Genomic DNA, 22,492 nt, shown 5'->3' with positions numbered 1-22,492 from the left:
CCTTAGATGTCCTGGGCTGCACGCGCGCTACAATGAAAGTATCAACGTGTATTTCCTAGACCGAGAGGTCCGGGTAAACCGCTGAACCACTTTCATGCTTGGGATTGTGAACTGAAACTGTTCACATGAACTTGGAATTCCCAGTAAGTGTGAGTCATTAACTCGCATTGATTACGTCCCTGCCCTTTGTGCACACCGCCCGTCGCTACTACCGATTGAATTATTTAGTGAGGTCTCCGGACGTGATCACTGTGACGCCTTGTGTGTTGCGGTTGTTTCGCAAAAGTTGACCGAACTTGATTATTTAGAGGAAGTAAAAGTCGTAACAAGGTTTCCGTAGGTGAACCTGCGGAAGGATCATTATTGTTTTAATGCATCTAACCGTTAATAAATTAAATTTGTTTTTCTCTTTTAGGGAATTGCAATATTTAATAAATTAAGTAACTAATAAATATAAATATTTTATTCAATCATATGAGATACAATTATGCAACATATAATAATTTAAATTAGCTAAAACCGTTTGTTATGTATTATTATTATTATATACTGTATTAAGAGTGTTTTATGTGTTTTGGATAAAATAAAAACTGCGTGTATATGTACCATAATATACATGCGTTGCAAAATGTATTGTGCATATTCCAGTGCGCATACATTGGTTCGCAACACCTAAAGAAAAACAATGTTGTACCTGTTTGCAGGTTAACGCTTTACATATGTTGATCATAATAAATAAATTTAGCTAAAATATACTTGTCATATATCTTATTATTATCGATTATGTAAAACTAAGACATTTCGCAACATTTATTTAGGTATAAAAAAATTTTATTGAAGGAATTGATATATGCCAGTAAAATGGTGTATTTTTAATTTCTTTCAATAAAAATATTGTTGACGTAATGAAATAAAAAAAATTGTATCACTCTAAGCGGTGGATCACTCGGCTCATGGGTCGATGAAGAACGCAGCAAACTGTGCGTCATCGTGTGAACTGCAGGACACATGAACATCGACATTTTGAACGCATATCGCAGTCCATGCTGTTATGTACTTTAATTAATTTTTAGTGCTGCTTGGACTACATATGGTTGAGGGTTGTAAGACTATGCTAAATAAGTTGTTTAAAATTTTTCGGAATTTTAAGCACATTGTATATTATTGGATAATATAAGTGTGAATCTAAAAGTTCTCGCTTAAGATATTCATAATATGAATTAATAAATGAAAATACTAAAACTCTGTTGCATGAGAAATTTGAAGAATTATATGTTCTTTATTCATTTCAAATAATACTGAGGAATGTCTAGCATAAAATATATTATTTTATAAACTAGAATTGCCTCTTATTAACGAATATGATATAAAGAATAATTTTGTGAATATTATGGACCTTCAAAAAAAGATAGTATATTTCAAAATAGGCAGAGAATTGTCTATAAGTGTAATTAAACAACCTCAACTCATATGGGACTACCCCTGAATTTAAGCATATTAATTAGGGAGGAAAAGAAACTAACAAGGATTTTCTTAGTAGCGGCGAGCGAAAAGAAATCAGTTCAGCACTAAGTCACTTTGTCTATATGGCAAATGTGAGATGCAGTGTATGGAACGTCAATATTCTAGTATGAGAAATTAACGATTTAAGTCCTTCTTAAATGAGGCCATTTACCCATAGAGGGTGCCAGGCCCGTATAACGTTAATGATTATTAGATGATGTTTCCAAAGAGTCGTGTTGCTTGATAGTGCAGCACTAAGTGGGTGGTAAACTCCATCTAAAACTAAATATAACCATGAGACCGATAGTAAACAAGTACCGTGAGGGAAAGTTGAAAAGAACTCTGAATAGAGAGTTAAATAGTACGTGAAACTGCTTAGAGGTTAAGCCCGATGAACCTGAATATCCGTTATGGAAAATTCATCATTAGAATTGTAATATTTAATCAATATTATAACGATAGTGTGCATTTTTCCATATAAGGACATTGTAATCTATTAGCATGTATGGAATTTATCAAACAATTTTGATAAGAGTTTATTTAAATTAGAGTGCTTGCATTTTAACATAAAATAAATTTCAAAAATTTGATAAAGTGCTGATAGATTATATGAGTACAGTGCGTTAATTTTTCGGAATTATATAATGGCATGATTATCATTGATTTTTATGTTTATTATAAGCACTTGTATGATTAACAATGCGAAAGATTCAGGATACCTTCGGGACCCGTCTTGAAACACGGACCAAGGAGTCTAACATATGTGCAAGTTATTGGGATATAAACCTAATAGCGTAATTAACTTGACTATTATTGGGATTAGTTTTTAACTATTTATAGTTAATTAACGCAATCCCGGGGCGTTCTATATAGTTATGTATAATAATATTTATATTATTTATGCCTCTAACTGGAACGTACCTTGAGCATATATGCTGTGACCCGAAAGATGGTGAACTATACTTGATCAGGTTGAAGTCAGGGAAACCCTGATGGAAGACCGAAACAGTTCTGACGTGCAAATCGATTGTCAGAATTGAGTATAGGGCGAAAGACCAATCGAACCATCTAGTAGCTGGTTCCTTCCGAAGTTTCCCTCAGGATAGCTGGTGCATTTAACTGTTGTATAAAATAATCTTATCTGGTAAAGCGAATGATTAGAGGCCTTAGGGTCGAAACGATCTTAACCTATTCTCAAACTTTAAATGGGTAAGAACCTTAACTTTCTTGATATGAAGTTTAAGGTTATGATATAATGTGCCCAGTGGGCCACTTTTGGTAAGCAGAACTGGCGCTGTGGGATGAACCAAACGTAATGTTACGGTGCCCAAATTAACAACTCATTCAGAAACCATGAAAGGCGTTGGTTGCTTAAAACAGCAGGACGGTGATCATGGAAGTCGAAATCCGCTAAGGAGTGTGTAACAACTCACCTGCCGAAGCAACTAGCCCTTAAAATGGATGGCGCTTAAGTTGTATACCTATACATTACCGCTAAAGTAGATGATTTATATTACTTGTAATATAAATTTTGAAACTTTAGTGAGTAGGAAGGTACAATGGTGTGCTTAGAAGTGTTTGGCGTAAGCCTGCATGGAGCCGTCATTGGTACAGATCTTGGTGGTAGTAGCAAATAATCGAATGAGACCTTGGAGGACTGAAGTGGAGAAGGGTTTCGTGTGAACAGTGGTTGATCACGAGTTAGTCGGTCCTAAGTTCAAGGCGAAAGCCGAAAATTTTCAAGTAAAAAAGTAACTAAAATTTAAATTTTGTCATAATTAAAAAACTTGAATAATTTTGAACGAAAGGGAATACGGTTCCAATTCCGTAACCTGTTGAGTATCCGTTTGTTATTAAATATGGGCCTCGTGCTCATCCTGGCAACAGGAACGACCATAAAGAAGCCGTCGAGAGATATCGGAAGAGTTTTCTTTTCTGTTTTATAGCCGTACTACCATGGAAGTCTTTCGCAGAGAGATATGGTAGATGGGCTAGAAGAGCATGACATATACTGTTGTGTCGATATTTTCTCCTCGGACCTTGAAAATTTATGGTGGGGACACGCAAACTTCTCAACAGGCCGTACCAATATCCGCAGCTGGTCTCCAAGGTGAAGAGTCTCTAGTCGATAGAATAATGTAGGTAAGGGAAGTCGGCAAATTAGATCCGTAACTTCGGGATAAGGATTGGCTCTGAAGATTGAGATAGTCGGGCTTGATTGGGAAACAATAACATGGTTTATGTGCTCGTTCTGGGTAAATAGAGTTTCTATCATTTATGGTAGTTTCTTGTTCCCCGGATAGTTTAGTTACGTAGCCAATTGTGGAACTTTCTTGCTAAAATTTTTAAGAATACTAGTTGGGCAACCAGTTAGTTCTTTTAAATTATAACGATTATCAATTAACAATCAATTCAGAACTGGCACGGACTTGGGGAATCCGACTGTCTAATTAAAACAAAGCATTGTGATGGCCCTAGCGGGTGTTGACACAATGTGATTTCTGCCCAGTGCTCTGAATGTCAAAGTGAAGAAATTCAAGTAAGCGCGGGTCAACGGCGGGAGTAACTATGACTCTCTTAAGGAGGATCAATGGGTCTGCAGAAGGGGAATAATGGTTCATTTCTCAGCAATGGCAAATGGGCTACCGTCCTTCGTTAGTCAGATCAAGTCGACTCATAGGCAACATGTGCCCCACTAAAATGTGGCCTCCTCGTGGTGTCCTCCGGGTGCTGGACCGATGTAGTTTCGGCAGCAGCGAATATGAGCGGCGAAAGGGGCCATTGGGTTACCACCCCGATGGTCCTGAAAAACTGATGGTGCAAACTCTAATAACATGCCTCGGATAGCTGAAAGTTATTCAGTGAATTCTCCTACGGCATCCGTAGGAGCCCATCAGGGAAGGAACGTAGATGCTAATCCAGTTGTTGGACATCTATGTGTGGAATGCGGCCGATCTTTTGGAACAAAGACCGGTTTAGGTGTCCACATGTCGCGTCAGCACAAAGACAGGCTTGATGAGCTTCGTACGCGTGTTGACGTGAAAACCAGGTGGTGTGAGGAAGAATTGGCCATGATGGCGAGGAAGGAACTTGAGCTCATAGCAAATGGCGAGAGGTTCATTAATAAAAGCTGGCGTTGCATTTTCCAGAACGCAGTGTCGATGCTATTAAAAAGTGTCGACAGAGGGATAATTATAAGGCAAAAATCGAGCAGCTAAGAGGGCAAGCGGCTCTTATCCCCGAAATTAATGAACCACAAACCATTACGCGCCGCCCTAGTATAAGTGGGCTTGAGTCTTCTTCTTCAATGTCAGAGTCGGTTCCAATCACACCATCGATACATTCGGACGACGTCCTCATGCGGATACTGCGGGGCTTCGGCCCTGTGGGATGTAATCGATCGTGGAGAGTCGAGGTTCTGCAATCTATCATTGATGGAGCGCAGACTTCGGGCAAAGAAGCAACTCTCCAGTGTTTGTCTAACTATCTCCTGGAAATTTTTCCGAATCGAAACGAAGGTCCGGTTTCGGCGAGAGTCTTTCCTGAGCCTCGCAATAGGAGACAAAATAGAAGGCAGCAGTTCGCTAGGGTTCAGCGCAACTGGGACAAACATAAAGGTCGATGCATCGGATCCCTGCTAGCAGGACCCGACGAGTCGGTAATGCCAAACCAAGAGATTATGGAACCATACTGGAGAGAAGTCATGACACAGCAGAGCCTTTCCTCTTGCAATAGCACCGTGCCCCATATGGGACACTTGCTTGAGGGGGTATGGTCACCTATTACGTCTAGGGACCTGCAATTGCATCAAGTGCCATTGAATTCTTCTCCCGGACCGGACGGAATATCTCCAAGAACTGCCAGGAGTATTCCCAGTGGTGTTATGCTTCGCATAATGAACCTTATTCTCTGGTGCGGCAAACTACCCACACTCTTCCGAATGGCTCGAACCGTTTTCATCCCGAAGACGGTAAGAGCATCCCGACCAGAAGACTTCCGTCCGATATCGGTGCCTTCTGTCATAGTTAGACAACTCAATGCCATCTTGGCATCTCGATTGGCCTCATCAGTCGATTGGGATCCGCGTCAGCGGGGGTTTCTTCCTACTGACGGTTGCGCCGATAACGCGACAATAGTTGACTTAATCCTGAGGGACCACCATAGACGTCATGCGTCGTGTTATATCGCGACACTTGATGTCAGCAAAGCGTTTGACTCTGTGTCTCACGCAGCGGTAATTGACACCCTATCCGCGTATGGTGCACCAACGGGTTTTGTTGACTACGTACGTAGCTTGTACTTGGGAGGTGGCACTAGTCTCAATGGTAAAGGCTGGAGATCAGAGGAATTCGTCCCTGCTAGAGGTGTGAAGCAGGGTGACCCTTTGTCTCCACATATGTTCAACTTGGTCATCGACCGGTTGCTCAGGTCTTTACCGGACGAGATTGGTGTCAGTGTCGGAAATGCCAAAACAAACGCTGCAGCGTTCGCAGACGATCTGGTGTTGTTTGCTTCCACACCGAAGGGCCTTCAGGCATTATTGGATACCACGGTCTCCTTTTGGCGTCCGTTGGGCTGACCCTAAACGCTAATAAGTGTTTTACTGTTAGTGTCAAGGGGCAACCGAAGCAGAAGTGTACTGTGATCGAATCACGGAGCTTTTGTGTAGGTTCGCGCAAGTGTCCAAGCTTGAAGCGTTCTGAGGAATGGAAGTATCTTGGCATCCAGTTCACTGCGGACGGGAGGGCCCGCTACAATCCGACTGAGGACATTGGTCCCAGATTGGATATCATATCGCGGTCCCCCCCCTGAAGCCACAGCAGAAGTTATTCGCCCTCAGAACTGTCCTCATTCCACAGCTATATCACAAGCTAACCCTTGGTAGTGTGGCAATAGGCGTTTTGAGAAAGTGTGACAGACTGGTACGGTCGGTCGTAAGGAAATGGTTAGATCTTCCTATGGATGTGTCAGTAGCATTCTTCCATGCCCCCCACACAAGTGGGGGTCTCGGTGTTCCCTCAGTTCGAAGGACAGCTCCAATGCTGCGCATACAGAGGTTAACGAACATAAAATGGCCCCACCTCGAGCAATCCGAGACAGCCAGTTCGTTCCTTAGTGCGGAAATTCGGAGGGCCCGAGATAGGTGCAAGGCATCGGGAGACGCGGCTCTGGATACACGCCTTTTGATCGACTCGTACTGGGCGGATAGGTTGCACTCCTCTGTTGATGGTAGCGGTCTCCGTGAAGCAGGGCGTTATGCTCCGCAACACGGGTGGGTTGTCGCACCCACGCGTTTGTTAACTGGAAAAGCTTATTTGAATGGGATCAAACTGCGGATAAATGCCCTACCCACGCGGTCTCGTACCACGAGGGGGAAGGCACGAATTGGAGAGGCAGTGTCGTGCAGGATGTGATGCTCCCGAATCACTAAACCACATTCTGCAGAAGTGTCATCGTACGCATGGGAGGCGGGTGGCTAGACACAACAGTGTAGCTAATTATCTCAAGCGGGGACTTGAGACGAGAGGCTACTCTGTCATTGCTGAACCAAGTCTGCAGGAGAGAACAGGATATATAAGCCGGACCTGGTGGGTTTCCGACCAGATCACACGATAGTGATCGACGCTCAGGTAGTGACTGACGGACTTGATCTTGACCAAGCTCATCAGAGTAAGGTTGAGATCTACGACAGACAGGACGTACGAACGGCTCTGGTTCGGGATTATCAGGCACATGAGGACATTAAAATCGTTTCTGCTACGCTAAACTGGAGGGGCATCTGGAGCTATCGGTCGGTAAAACGACTGAGAGCACTGGGAGTCCTTAACGCTGGTGATAGCAATATTATCAGTACCAGGGTGGTAGATGGCGGAGTCTGCGGCTTTAAGACGTTCATGTTCCATACTGGATATCGCCAAGGAGTGGGTTAGCACCGAGGTTTACTTTCCTCATTGAAAGTCAACTACACTGGCCAACATCTATTGTGTACAAAGTAAAGGGAAAACAGTCATATGACGTGCCATCCTTATATGGCATTGTTGTGTGGGCAAATTCATTTCCTACAAAAAATAGCCAAATGCCTCGTCATCTAATTAGTGACGCGCATGAATGGATTAACGAGATTCCTACTGTCCCTATCTACTATCTAGCGAAACCACAGCCAAGGGAACGGGCTTGGAATAATTAGCGGGAAAGAAGACCCTTTTGAGCTTGACTCTAATCTGGCAGTGTAAGGAGACATAAGAGGTGTAGAATAAGTGGGAGATATTAAATTTCGGTTTAGTATCGACAATGAAATACCACTACTCTTATTGTTTCCTTACTTACTTGATTAAATGGAACGTGTATCATTTCCTAGCCATTATACGGATATATTTATTATATCTTATGGTATTGGGTTTTGATGCAAGCTTCTTGATCAAAGTATCACGAGTTTGTTATATAATCGCAAACAAATTCATTAATGAGAGAGTGCATTTATGTATTCTCAAATTAAAAATTTGGTATAACTCCAATTACTCAGGTATGATCCAATTCAAGGACATTGCCAGGTAGGGAGTTTGACTGGGGCGGTACATCTCTCAAATAATAACGGAGGTGTCCCAAGGCCAGCTCAGTGCGGACAGAAACCACACATAGAGCAAAAGGGCAAATGCTGACTTGATCTCGGTGTTCAGTACACACAGGGACAGCAAAAGCTCGGCCTATCGATCCTTTTGGTTTAAAGAGTTTTTAACAAGAGGTGTCAGAAAAGTTACCATAGGGATAACTGGCTTGTGGCGGCCAAGCGTTCATAGCGACGTCGCTTTTGATCCTTCGATGTCGGCTCTTCCTATCATTGTGAAGCAAAATTCACCAAGCGTTGGATTGTTCACCCATGCAAGGGAACGTGAGCTGGGTTTAGACCGTCGTGAGACAGGTTAGTTTTACCCTACTAATGACAAAACGTTGTTGCGACAGCATTCCTGCGTAGTACGAGAGGAACCGCAGGTACGGACCAATGGCACAATACTTGTTCGAGCGAACAGTGGTATGACGCTACGTCCGTTGGATTATGCCTGAACGCCTCTAAGGTCGTATCCGTGCTGGACTGCAATGATAAATAAGGGGCAATTTGCATTGTATGGCTTCTAAACCATTAAAAGTTTATTATTCATTTAATAGACGACGATGGATGTGATGCCAATGTTACATATAACATAGTAAATTGGGAGGATCTTCGATCACCTGGTGCCGCGCTAGTTATATATTAAAACATTATTTAATACAATGACAAAGCCTTGAATCAATTGTAAACGACTTTTATAACAGGCAAGGTGTTGTAAGTGGTTGAGCAGCTGCCATACTGCGATCCACTGAAGCTTATCCTTTGCTTGACGATTCGATAAAATATATATGTTTAAGGCATATATAAAAAATATTATATGTATGATGTATATATGGAAACGTATATATGTTTATATATATAAATATGCAAAATTGTATGCATAATTATGTTATACAATTACGCATATAAGAAGAATATTTATATAATATATGAATATATTATATATATAAATAAATAATATATCAATGTGTACAAAATATACTTGTATATTTTAAATATGCATTTATTTAGTATGCGTTAATTATATATATTTATTTGGTAGCCAAAAGGACGCCATCATATTAGTGGCGAAGATTAAAAATATGCATAGTATATCTATGTGTACAAAATACTTGCATATTTTAAATATGCATTTATTTATTATGCGTTGGTAATATATATTTATTTGGTAGCCAAAAGGACGCCATCATATTAGTGGCGAAAATTTGTTTACAAAATACTTGCATATTTTAAATATGCATTTATTTATTATGCGTTGGTAATATATATTTATTTGGTAGCCAAAAGGACGCCATCATATTAGTGGCGAAAATTTGTTTACAAAATACTTGCGTATTTTAAATATGCATTTATTTATTATGCGTTGGTAATATATATTTATTTGGTAGCAAAATGACGCCATCATATTAGTGGCGAAAATTAAGAATATGCATAGTATATCTATGTGTACAAAATACTTGCATATTTTAAATATGCATTTATTTATTATGCGTTGGTAATATATATTTATTTGGTAGCCAAAAGGACGCCATCATATTAGTGGCGAAAATTAAGAATATGCATAGTATATCTATGTGTACAAAATACTTGCATATTTTAAATATGCATTTATTTATTATGCGTTGGTAATATATATTTATTTGGTAGCCAAAAGGACGCCATCATATTAGTGGCGAAAATTTGTTTACAAAATACTTGCGTATTTTAAATATGCATTTATTTATTATGCGTTGGTAATATATATTTATTTGGTAGCAAAAGGACGCCATCATATTAGTGGCGAAAATTAAGAATATGCATATTGAGAAAAAATTTTTTGGACTTGGTGAATTTTTATTGAACTGCAGTGAATATCTATTTAACTTGAGAAAAAATTTTTGAGAAAAAATTTTTTGGACTTGGTGAATTTTTATTGAACTGCAGCCATATGATATGAGGTTCTACCGTGTACAAAATACTTGCATATTTTAAATATGCATTTATTTAGTATGTGTTAGTTATACATATTTATTTGGTAGCAAAAGGACGGCATCATATTAGTGGCGAAAATTAAAAATTGATTATATGGACTATGGTGAATTTTGCGTATTGAACTGCAGCCAATATGATATGATATATATGTTCATTGACAAAAAATTTCAACATGTCAAAATAGAATAAAAACTTTTAAATAGCATGTTATACAGTTTATTAATATAATGAGATAAGATTTTGAATTTAACTTGAGAAAAATTTTTTGGACTTGGTGAATTTTTATTGAACTGCAGCCATATGATATGAGGTTCTACCGAGATATGAGTTCAACATTGACAAAAAATTTCAACATGTGAAAATTAAGTTTATTAATATAATGAGATAAGATTTTGAATTTAACTTGAGAAAAATTTTTTTGACTTGGTGAATTTTTATTGAACATTTAACATGTCAACATTGAAAATTGAATGAAAAACTTTTCAAATAGCATTTTATACAGTTTATTAATATAATGAGATAAGATTTTGAATTTAACTTGAGAAAAATTTTTTTGGACTTGGTGAATTTTATTGAACTGCAGCCAAATGATATGAGGTTCTACCGAGATATGAGTTCAACATTGACAAAAAATTTCAACATGTGAAAATTGAATGAAAAACTTTTTAAATAGCATTTTATACAGTTTATTAATATAATGAGATAAGATTTTGAATTTAACTTGAGAAAAATTTTTTTTGGACTTGGTGAATTTTTATTGAACTGCAGCCAAATGATATGAGGTTCTACCGAGATATGAGTTCAACATTGACAAAAAATTTCAACATGTCAAAATAGAATAAAAAACTTTTAAATAGCATGTTATACAGTTTATTAATATAATGAGATAAGATTTTGAATTTAACTTGAGAAAAATTTTTTTGGACTTGGTGAATTTTTATTGAACTGCAGCCATATGATATGAGGTTCTACCGAGATATGAGTTCAACATTGACAAAAATTTCAACATGTGAAAATTGAATGAAAAACTTTTTAAATAGCATTTTATACAGTTTATTAATATAATGAGATAAGATTTTGAATTTAACTTGAGAAAAATTTTTTTGGACTTGGTGAATTTTTTATTGAACTGCAGCCATATGATATGAGGTTCTAGCGAAATATGACAAAAAATTTCAACATATGAAAATTGAAGAAAAACTTTTCAAATAGCATTTTATACAGTTTATTAATATAATGAGATAAGATTTTGAATTTAACTTGAGAAAAATTTTTTGGACTTGGTGAATTTTTATTGAACTGCAGCCATATGATATGAGGTTCTACCGAGATATGAGTTCAACATTGACAAAAATTTCAACATGTGAAAATTGAATGAAAAACTTTTAAATAGCATGTTATACAGTTTATTAATATAATGAGATAAGATTTTGAATTTAACTTGAGAAAAATTTTTTGGACTTGGTGAATTTTTTTTGAACTGCAGCCATATGATATGAGGTTCTACCGAGATATGAGTTCAACATTGACAAAAAATTTCAACATGTGAAAATTGAATGAAAAACTTTTTAAATAGCATGTTATACAGTTTATTAATATAATGAGATAAGATTTTGAATTTAACTTGAGAAAAATTTTTTGGACTTGGTGAATTTTTTTTGAACTGCAGCCATATGATATGAGGTTCTACCGAGATATGAGTTCAACATTGACAAAAAATTTCAACATGTGAAAATTGAATGAAAAACTTTTAAATAGCATTTTATACAGTTTATTAATATAATGAGATAAGATTTTGAATTTAACTTGAGAAAAATTTTTTGGACTTGGTGAATTTTTATTGAACTGAATATCTTTCAGCTTTGACAAAAATATGATAAACAATTTACGATTGGTATTTAATACAAATTATTGATGATAATATAATGAAGTTTTGCAATTAAATTGTGCCAAAAATTTACATTAGGTGGTGACCTTAGTAAAATTGGTTGTAGAAAACGTGTCACAAAACCTATATAGGGGTGGTGATGTCGAGCAGGCATGTCATATGAGAAAAAATTTCACAAGTGAAATATATATGACTATGATATGGAGTGAGTTTGCCGATGTCATATATAAATAATGATGAAAACAATTTATAGAAGGCAATTGATTAAAAAGTTAAAAATAATGAAGTTTTACTGTTGCATTATTAAATTAGTGCAACATATACATTTGATGGTAGACTTAGTAAAATGAGCTGGTTGTAGAAAACGTTCACAAAACCTATATAGGGGTGGTGAGGTCAATGTCATATGAAAAAATTTCAAAGTGAAATATATATGACTATGTATATGGAGTGAGTCTTGCCGGCATGTCATATATAAATAATACAAATTATAGAAGGCAATATGATTAAAAAGTTAAAAATAATGAAGTTTTGCTGTTGTATTATTAAATTAGTGCAACATAAAGATACATTAGATGGTAGACCTTAGTAAAATGAGCTGGTTGTAGAAAACGTGTCACAAAACCTATATAGGGGTGGTGATGTCGAGCAGGCATGTCATATGAGAAAAATTTCACAAGTGAAATATATATGACTATGTATATGGAGTGAGTCTTGCCGGCATGTCATATATAAATAATATATGAAAACAATCATATAGAAGGCAATATGATTAAAAAGTTAAAAATAATGAAGTTTTACTGTTGCATTATTAAATTAGTGCAACATAAAGATACATTTGATGGTAGACCTTAGTAAAATGAGCTGGTTGTAGAAAACGTGTCACAAAACCTATATAGGGGTGGTGAGGTCGGGCAGGCATGTCATATGAGAAAAATTTCACAAGTGAAATATATATGACTATGTATATGGAGTGAGTCTTGCCGGCATGTCATATATAAATAATATATGAAAACAATCATATAGAAGGCAATATGATTAAAAAAGTTAAAAATAATGAAGTTTTACTGTTGCATTATTAAATTAGTGCAACATAAAGATACATTAGATGGTAGACCTTAGTAAAATGAGCTGGTTGTAGAAAACGTGTCACAAAACCTATATAGGGGTGGTGAGGTCGGGCAGGCATGTCATATGAGAAAAATTTCACAAGTGAAATATATATGACTATGTATATGGAGTGAGTCTTGCCGGCATGTCATATATAAATAATATATGAAAATAATCATATAGAAGGCAATATGATTAAAAAAGTTAAAAATAATGAAGTTTTACTGTTGTATTATTAAATTAGTGCAACAAAAAGATACGTTAGATGGTAATACTAAATAAAATAAAAGCATTGCAGAAAACGTGTCACAAAACCTCTATAGGGGTGGTGAGGTCGGGCAGGCATGTCATATGAGAAAAATTTCACAAGTGAAATATATATGACTATGTATATGGAGTGAGTCTTGCCGGCATAAGTCATATATAAATAATATATGAAAATAATCATATAGAAGGCAATATGATTATACAAGTTAAAAATAATGAAGTTTTGCTGTTGTATTATTAAATTAGTGCAACATAAAGATACATTAGATGGTAGACCTTAGTAAAATGAGCTGGTTGTAGAAAACGTGTCACAAAACCTATATAGGGGTGGTGATGTCGAGCAGGCATGTCATATGAGAAAAATTTCACAAGTGAAATATATATGACTATGTATATGGAGTGAGTCTTGCCGGCATAAGTCATATATAAATAATATATGAAAATAATCATATAGAAGGCAATATGATTAAAAAGTTAAAAATAATGAAGTTTTACTGTTGTATTATTAAATTAGTGCAACAAAAAGATACGTTAGATGGTAATACTAAATAAAATAAAAGCATTGCAGAAAACGTGTCACAAAACCTTTATAGGGGTGGTGAGGTCGGGCAGGCATGTCATATGAGAAAAATTTCACAAGTGAAATATATATGACTATGTATATGGAGTGAGTCTTGCCGGCATAAGTCATATATAAATAATATATGAAAATAATCATATAGAAGGCAATATGATTATACAAGTTAAAAATAATGAAGTTTTGCTGTTGTATTATTAAATTAGTGCAACATAAAGATACATTAGATGGTAGACCTTAGTAAAATGAGCTGGTTGTAGAAAACGTGTCACAAAACCTATATAGGGGTGGTGATGTCGAGCAGGCATGTCATATGAGAAAAATTTCACAAGTGAAATATATATGACTATGTATATGGAGTGAGTCTTGCCGGCATAAGTCATATATAAATAATATATGAAAATAATCATATAGAAGGCAATATGATTAAAAAGTTAAAAATAATGAAGTTTTACTGTTGTATTATTAAATTAGTGCAACAAAAAGATACGTTAGATGGTAATACTAAATAAAATAAAAGCATTGCAGAAAACGTGTCACAAAACCTTTATAGGGGTGGTGAGGTCGGGCAGGCATGTCATATGAGAAAAATTTCACAAGTGAAATATATATGACTATGTATATGGAGTGAGTCTTGCCGGCATAAGTCATATATAAATAATATATGAAAATAATCATATAGAAGGCAATATGATTATTCAAGTTAAAAATAATGAAGTTTTGCTGTTGTATTATTAAATTAGTGCAACATAAAGATACATTAGATGGTAGACCTTAGTAAAATGAGCTGGTTGTAGAAAACGTGTCACAAAACCTATATAGGGGTGGTGATGTCGAGCAGGCATGTCATATGAGAAAAATTTCACAAGTGAAATATATATGACTATGTATATGGAGTGAGTCTTGCCGGCATAAGTCATATATAAATAATATATGAAAATAATCATATAGAAGGCAATATGATTAAAAAAGTTAAAAATAATGAAGTTTTACTGTTGTATTATTAAATTAGTGCAACAAAAAGATACGTTAGATGGCAATACTAAATAAAATAAAAGCATTGTAGAAAACGTGTCACAAAACCTATACATGGTGAGCAGTGTGTGCCCATCACGTATATATATGTATTGGATGCATATATTTCAGTTTGCATAATAGGTAATAATTATGTTATTACAAAAGTCTCATCCGACGTTTATATGTTTATATAATAACTATTATTATATAAGCATATGACGAATTAAATGTCTTATTCCAAAGGTGTTTTCGTAGCTAAAGAATTAATATTTTGTGAATAATTGAAAATCCTCAAGGACACTATAAAAATTATTTATTTTGGACGGAGGTTTTTACTAATATAATATTGTCTACACGTAAATGCAAAATTAGATAAAATTATCAATTTGTCATCAAAATAAAATAATTTTTATTCAATTAATTGAATTTAAATTATAAATATGCATGTGTGATATAATATATTTAGTAAGTTGAAATAAAATGATATTTTTGAACGATTATATGCATATATATTTTATATATAAGTATATATATTTATATAAACAATTGTGAATTATAACTAGCGAACGTGAATGCTATCTAATTGTGGCCACATTCGTATAGTACATGTCAAGTATAACATATATATATATACAATTATTGAATATTATCGTTTGTTATTCAAAAATATTTGTGAGTTGTCATGTATTTTACATATTTGAAGATTTATGTAATTATATTTTAAATATTATTTACATAATGAAATGAACATTATTCTGGTTGATCCTGCCAGTAGTTATATGCTTGTCTCAAAGATTAAGCCATGCATGTCTAAGTACACACGAATTAATAGTGAAACCGCAAAAGGCTCATTATATCAGTTATGGTTCCTTAGATCGTTAACAGTTACTTGGATAACTGTGGTAATTCTAGAGCTAATACATGCAATTAAAACACGGACCTTCTGGAACGTGTGCTTTTATTAGGCTAAAACCAAGCGATCGCAAGATCGTTACACTGGTTGAACTCTAGATAACATGCAGATCGTATGGTCTCGTACCGACGACAGATCTTTCAAATGTCTGCCCTATCAACTTTTGATGGTAGTATCTAGGACTACCATGGTTGCAACGGGTAACGGGGAATCAGGGTTCGATTCCGGAGAGGGAGCCTGAGAAACGGCTACCACATCTAAGGAAGGCAGCAGGCGCGTAAATTACCCACTCCCAGCTCGGGGAGGTAGTGACGAAAAATAACAATACAGGACTCATATCCGAGGCCCTGTAATTGGAATGAGTACACTTTAAATCCTTTAACAAGGACCTATTGGAGGGCAAGTCTGGTGCCAGCAGCCGCGGTAATTCCAGCTCCAATAGCGTATATTAAAGTTGTTGCGGTTAAAACGTTCGTAGTTGAACTTGTGCTTCATACGGGTAGTGCAACTTACAATTGTAGTTAGTACTATACCTTTATGTATGTAAGCGTATTACCGGTGGAGTTCTTATATATAATTAGGTACTTGTACTTTTTATATGTTCCTCCTATTTAAAACCTGCATTAGTGCTCTTCATCGAGTGTTATTGTGGGCCGGTACAATTACTTTGAACAAATTAGAGTGCTTAAAGCAGGCTTCAAATGCCTGAATATTCTGTGCATGGGATAATGAAATAAGACCTCTGTTCTGCTTTCATTGGTTTTCAGATCAAGAGGTAATGATTAATAGAAGCAGTTTGGGGCATTAGTATTACGACGCGAGAGGTGAAATTCTTGGACCGTCGTAAGACTAACTTAAGCGAAAGCATTTGCCAAAGATGTTTTCATTAATCAAGAACGAAAGTTAGAGGTTCGAAGGCGATCAGATACCGCCCTAGTTCTAACCATAAACGATGCCAGCTAGCAATTGGGTGTAGCTACTTTTATGGCTCTCTCAGTCGCTTCCCGGGAAACCAAAGCTTTTGGGCTCCGGGGGAAGTATGGTTGCAAAGCTGAAACTTAAAGGAATTGACGGAAGGGCACCACCAGGAGTGGAGCCTGCGGCTTAATTTGACTCAACACGGGAAAACTTACCAGGTCCGAACATAAGTGTGTAAGACAGATTGATAGCTCTTTCTCGAATCTATGGGTGGTGGTGCATGGCCGTTCTTAGTTCGTGGAGTGATTTGTCTGGTTAATTCCGATAACGAACGAGACTCAAATATATTAAATAGATATCTTCAGGATTATGGTGTTGAAGCTTATATAGCCTTCATTCATGGTGGCAGTAAAATGTTTATTGTGTTTGAATGTGTTTATATAAGTGGAGCCGTACCTGTTGGTTTGTCCCATTATAAGGACACTAGCTTCTTAAATGGACAAATTGCGTCTAGCAATAATGAGATTGAGCAATAACAGGTCTGTGATGCCCTTAGATGTCCTGGGCTGCACGCGCGCTACAATGAAAGTATCAACGTGTATTTCCTAGACCGAGAGGTCCGGGTAAACCGCTGAACCACTTTCATGCTTGGGATTGTGAACTGAAACTGTTCACATGAACTTGGAATTCCCAGTAAGTGTGAGTCATTAACTCGCATTGATTACGTCCCTGCCCTTTGTGCACACCGCCCGTCGCTACTACCGATTGAATTATTTAGTGAGGTCTCCGGACGTGATCACTGTGACGCCTTGTGTGTTGCGGTTGTTTCGCAAAAGTTGACCGAACTTGATTATTTAGAGGAAGTAAAAGTCGTAACAAGGTTTCCGTAGGTGAACCTGCGGAAGGATCATTATTGTTTTAATGCATCTAACCGTTAATAAATTAAATTTGTTTTTCTCTTTTAGGGAATTGCAATATTTAATAAATTAAGTAACTAATAAATATAAATATTTTATTCAATCATATGAGATACAATTATGCAACATATAATAATTTAAATTAGCTAAAACCGTTTGTTATGTATTATTATTATTATATACTGTATTAAGAGTGTTTTATGTGTTTTGGATAAAATAAAAACTGCGTGTATATGTACCATAATATACATGCGTTGCAAAATGTATTGTGCATATTCCAGTGCGCATACATTGGTTCGCAACACCTAAAGAAAAACAATGTTGTACCTGTTTGCAGGTTAACGCTTTACATATGTTGATCATAATAAATAAATTTAGCTAAAATATACTTGTCATATATCTTATTATTATCGATTATGTAAAACTAAGACATTTCGCAACATTTATTTAGGTATAAAAAAATTTTATTGAAGGAATTGATATATGCCAGTAAAATGGTGTATTTTTAATTTCTTTCAATAAAAATATTGTTGACGTAATGAAATAAAAAAAATTGTATCACTCTAAGCGGTGGATCACTCGGCTCATGGGTCGATGAAGAACGCAGCAAACTGTGCGTCATCGTGTGAACTGCAGGACACATGAACATCGACATTTTGAACGCATATCGCAGTCCATGCTGTTATGTACTTTAATTAATTTTTAGTGCTGCTTGGACTACATATGGTTGAGGGTTGTAAGACTATGCTAAATAAGTTGTTTAAAATTTTTCGGAATTTTAAGCACATTGTATATTATTGGATAATATAAGTGTGAATCTAAAAGTTCTCGCTTAAGATATTCATAATATGAATTAATAAATGAAAATACTAAAACTCTGTTGCATGAGAAATTTGAAGAATTATATGTTCTTTATTCATTTCAAATAATACTGAGGAATGTCTAGCATAAAATATATTATTTTATAAACTAGAATTGCCTCTTATTAACGAATATGATATAAAGAATAATTTTGTGAATATTATGGACCTTCAAAAAAAGATAGTATATTTCAAAATAGGCAGAGAATTGTCTATAAGTGTAATTAAACAACCTCAACTCATATGGGACTACCCCTGAATTTAAGCATATTAATTAGGGAGGAAAAGAAACTAACAAGGATTTTCTTAGTAGCGGCGAGCGAAAAGAAATCAGTTCAGCACTAAGTCACTTTGTCTATATGGCAAATGTGAGATGCAGTGTATGGAACGTCAATATTCTAGTATGAGAAATTAACGATTTAAGTCCTTCTTAAATGAGGCCATTTACCCATAGAGGGTGCCAGGCCCGTATAACGTTAATGATTATTAGATGATGTTTCCAAAGAGTCGTGTTGCTTGATAGTGCAGCACTAAGTGGGTGGTAAACTCCATCTAAAACTAAATATAACCATGAGACCGATAGTAAACAAGTACCGTGAGGGAAAGTTGAAAAGAACTCTGAATAGAGAGTTAAATAGTACGTGAAACTGCTTAGAGGTTAAGCCCGATGAACCTGAATATCCGTTATGGAAAATTCATCATTAGAATTGTAATATTTAATCAATATTATAACGATAGTGTGCATTTTTTCCATATAAGGACATTGTAATCTATTAGCATGTATGGAATTTATCAAACAATTTTGATAAGAGTTTATTTAAATTAGAGTGCTTGCATTTTAACATAAAATAAATTTCAAAAATTTGATAAAGTGCTGATAGATTATATGAGTACAGTGCGTTAATTTTTCGGAATTATATAATGGCATGATTATCATTGATTTTTATGTTTATTATAAGCACTTGTATGATTAACAATGCGAAAGATTCAGGATACCTTCGGGACCCGTCTTGAAACACGGACCAAGGAGTCTAACATATGTGCAAGTTATTGGGATATAAACCTAATAGCGTAATTAACTTGACTATTATTGGGATTAGTTTTTAACTATTTATAGTTAATTAACGCAATCCCGGGGCGTTCTATATAGTTATGTATAATAATATTTATATTATTTATGCCTCTAACTGGAACGTACCTTGAGCATATATGCTGTGACCCGAAAGATGGTGAACTATACTTGATCAGGTTGAAGTCAGGGAAACCCTGATGGAAGACCGAAACAGTTCTGACGTGCAAATCGATTGTCAGAATTGAGTATAGGGCGAAAGACCAATCGAACCATCTAGTAGCTGGTTCCTTCCGAAGTTTCCCTCAGGATAGCTGGTGCATTTAACTGTTGTATAAAATAATCTTATCTGGTAAAGCGAATGATTAGAGGCCTTAGGGTCGAAACGATCTTAACCTATTCTCAAACTTTAAATGGGTAAGAACCTTAACTTTCTTGATATGAAGTTTAAGGTTATGATATAATGTGCCCAGTGGGCCACTTTTGGTAAGCAGAACTGGCGCTGTGGGATGAACCAAACGTAATGTTACGGTGCCCAAATTAACAACTCATTCAGAAACCATGAAAGGCGTTGGTTGCTTAAAACAGCAGGACGGTGATCATGGAAGTCGAAATCCGCTAAGGAGTGTGTAACAACTCACCTGCCGAAGCAACTAGCCCTTAAAATGGATGGCGCTTAAGTTGTATACCTATACATTACCGCTAAAGTAGATGATTTATATTACTTGTAATATAAATTTTGAAACTTTAGTGAGTAGGAAGGTACAATGGTGTGCTTAGAAGTGTTTGGCGTAAGCCTGCATGGAGCCGTCATTGGTACAGATCTTGGTGGTAGTAGCAAATAATCGAATGAGACCTTGGAGGACTGAAGTGGAGAAGGGTTTCGTGTGAACAGTGGTTGATCACGAGTTAGTCGGTCCTAAGTTCAAGGCGAAAGCCGAAAATTTTCAAGTAAAAAAGTAACTAAAATTTAAATTTTGTCATAATTAAAAAACTTGAATAATTTTGAACGAAAGGGAATACGGTTCCAATTCCGTAACCTGTTGAGTATCCGTTTGTTATTAAATATGGGCCTCGTGCTCATCCTGGCAACAGGAACGACCATAAAGAAGCCGTCGAGAGATATCGGAAGAGTTTTCTTTTCTGTTTTATAGCCGTACTACCATGGAAGTCTTTCGCAGAGAGATATGGTAGATGGGCTAGAAGAGCATGACATATACTGTTGTGTCGATATTTTCTCCTCGGACCTTGAAAATTTATGGTGGGGACACGCAAACTTCTCAACAGGCCGTACCAATATCCGCAGCTGGTCTCCAAGGTGAAGAGTCTCTAGTCGATAGAATAATGTAGGTAAGGGAAGTCGGCAAATTAGATCCGTAACTTCGGGATAAGGATTGGCTCTGAAGATTGAGATAGTCGGGCTTGATTGGGAAACAATAACATGGTTTATGTGCTCGTTCTGGGTAAATAGAGTTTCTATCATTTATGGTAGTTTCTTGTTCCCCGGATAGTTTAGTTACGTAGCCAATTGTGGAACTTTCTTGCTAAAATTTTTAAGAATACTAGTTGGGCAACCAGTTAGTTCTTTTAAATTATAACGATTATCAATTAACAATCAATTCAGAACTGGCACGGACTTGGGGAATCCGACTGTCTAATTAAAACAAAGCATTGTGATGGCCCTAGCGGGTGTTGACACAATGTGATTTCTGCCCAGTGCTCTGAATGTCAAAGTGAAGAAATTCAAGTAAGCGCGGGTCAACGGCGGGAGTAACTATGACTCTCTTAAGGTAGCCAAATGCCTCGTCATCTAATTAGTGACGCGCATGAATGGATTAACGAGATTCCTAACAGTGTCGGCGTCGGTTTGGCAGCGGATAAGACGGTGGCAATGTTACTCAGGGTAAATTGTCTGCCAGTCGGCCTCCAGTTGTCAGACTAAACGACGTTAGCTTAAAGTATGGACTGAGGTCCGGTACCTTGGCATTACTTTCGGTGAGGGATGTGCTTTATGCCGCATCTCACCGGTCTCAGGGCGCGGTTGTTTAGTGTGGTTGGACAGGTGCGTCGCATTTTGCGGAGTGATTGGGGCCTTAGCAGACGAGCTGTGCGTACCATATACAGCGGCCTATTTGTTGCATGTGCAGCATATGGGTCGTCTGTGTGGTATGAGGCAGCAAAGACTGTTGTGGGCAGAAAGAAAGTGCTGGCTTGCCAGCGTGTGATTCTTTTAGGTTGTCTGCCTGTGTGCCGCACTGTTTCTACGGAAGCTTTGCAGGTATTGCTTGGTGCAGCCCCTCTTGACTTGGAAGTCAGGCGTAGAGCCTTGATGTTCAAGATTAGAGGCGGCTGCCATTGCTGCGGGATGAGTGGTTATTTGATAGGGACGTAAATAGCTTAGCAGTGGATAGGTGTAAGAAGCTGTTGAAAGAGTGTGTTCTGTCTGACTGGCAGGTCAGGTGGGATGCAAGTGTGAATGGGCGGGTGACTCGCGAATTTATTCGTGATGTCAAGTTCACTGCAGACCGTCCAGACTTCAGATTTAATCTGAGTCTCGGATTCTTGTTGACTGGCCATGGTTCTCTCAATGCATTCTTGCATCCGAGAAGCCTGTGCGATAGTCCGGAATGCCGCTGCGGTTTGGCAGCGGAGACTGCCATGCATGTGTTGTGTGAATGCCCACCGTATAGCGATATACGTGTGATGGATGAGTTAGGGATTAATAGGCAGACTGGTGGTGGGTTTGACGTAAGTCAATCACTCTCCACTAGTACTTGTGTAGGTAATTTGAATGAGTTTGCCCGCATTGTATTTGCGAGACGGCGGATGAGCGTTCCTGGAGGCAGGAATGAATGATTGTGTGAATAAAGTATGC

General features: G+C 36.8%; 3 non-coding genes and 2 pseudogenes across 3 annotated transcripts; all 5 read left to right on the top strand.

Moving 5' to 3' along the window:
* Positions 1 to 926: 926 nt before the first annotated feature.
* LOC133849844 (5.8S ribosomal RNA) lies at positions 927 to 1,104 on the top strand. The gene has a single exon (XR_009895475.1). It is a non-coding gene; the product is annotated as a 5.8S ribosomal RNA (ribosomal RNA).
* A 352-nt stretch (positions 1,105 to 1,456) lies between these two features.
* On the top strand, positions 1,457 to 8,888 carry LOC133849846 (large subunit ribosomal RNA; annotated as a pseudogene).
* A 6,804-nt stretch (positions 8,889 to 15,692) lies between these two features.
* LOC133849845 (small subunit ribosomal RNA) lies at positions 15,693 to 17,684 on the top strand. Its single transcript, XR_009895476.1, has one exon. It is a non-coding gene; the product is annotated as a small subunit ribosomal RNA (ribosomal RNA).
* Positions 17,685 to 18,247: 563 nt separating this feature from the next.
* On the top strand, positions 18,248 to 18,425 carry LOC133849842 (5.8S ribosomal RNA). Its single transcript, XR_009895474.1, has one exon. It is a non-coding gene; the product is annotated as a 5.8S ribosomal RNA (ribosomal RNA).
* Positions 18,426 to 18,777: 352 nt separating this feature from the next.
* LOC133849843 (large subunit ribosomal RNA) lies at positions 18,778 to 21,512 on the top strand (annotated as a pseudogene).
* The last annotated feature ends 980 nt before the right edge of the window (positions 21,513 to 22,492 follow it).

The sequence above is a fragment of the Drosophila sulfurigaster genome, unplaced genomic scaffold (assembly GCF_023558435.1).
Source record: "Drosophila sulfurigaster albostrigata strain 15112-1811.04 unplaced genomic scaffold, ASM2355843v2 ctg106_pilon, whole genome shotgun sequence".
Taxonomy (NCBI): Eukaryota; Metazoa; Arthropoda; class Insecta; order Diptera; family Drosophilidae; genus Drosophila; species Drosophila sulfurigaster.
The sequence above is the reverse complement of the archived record's forward strand: the minus strand, read 5'-3'. Positions and strand labels throughout refer to the sequence as shown.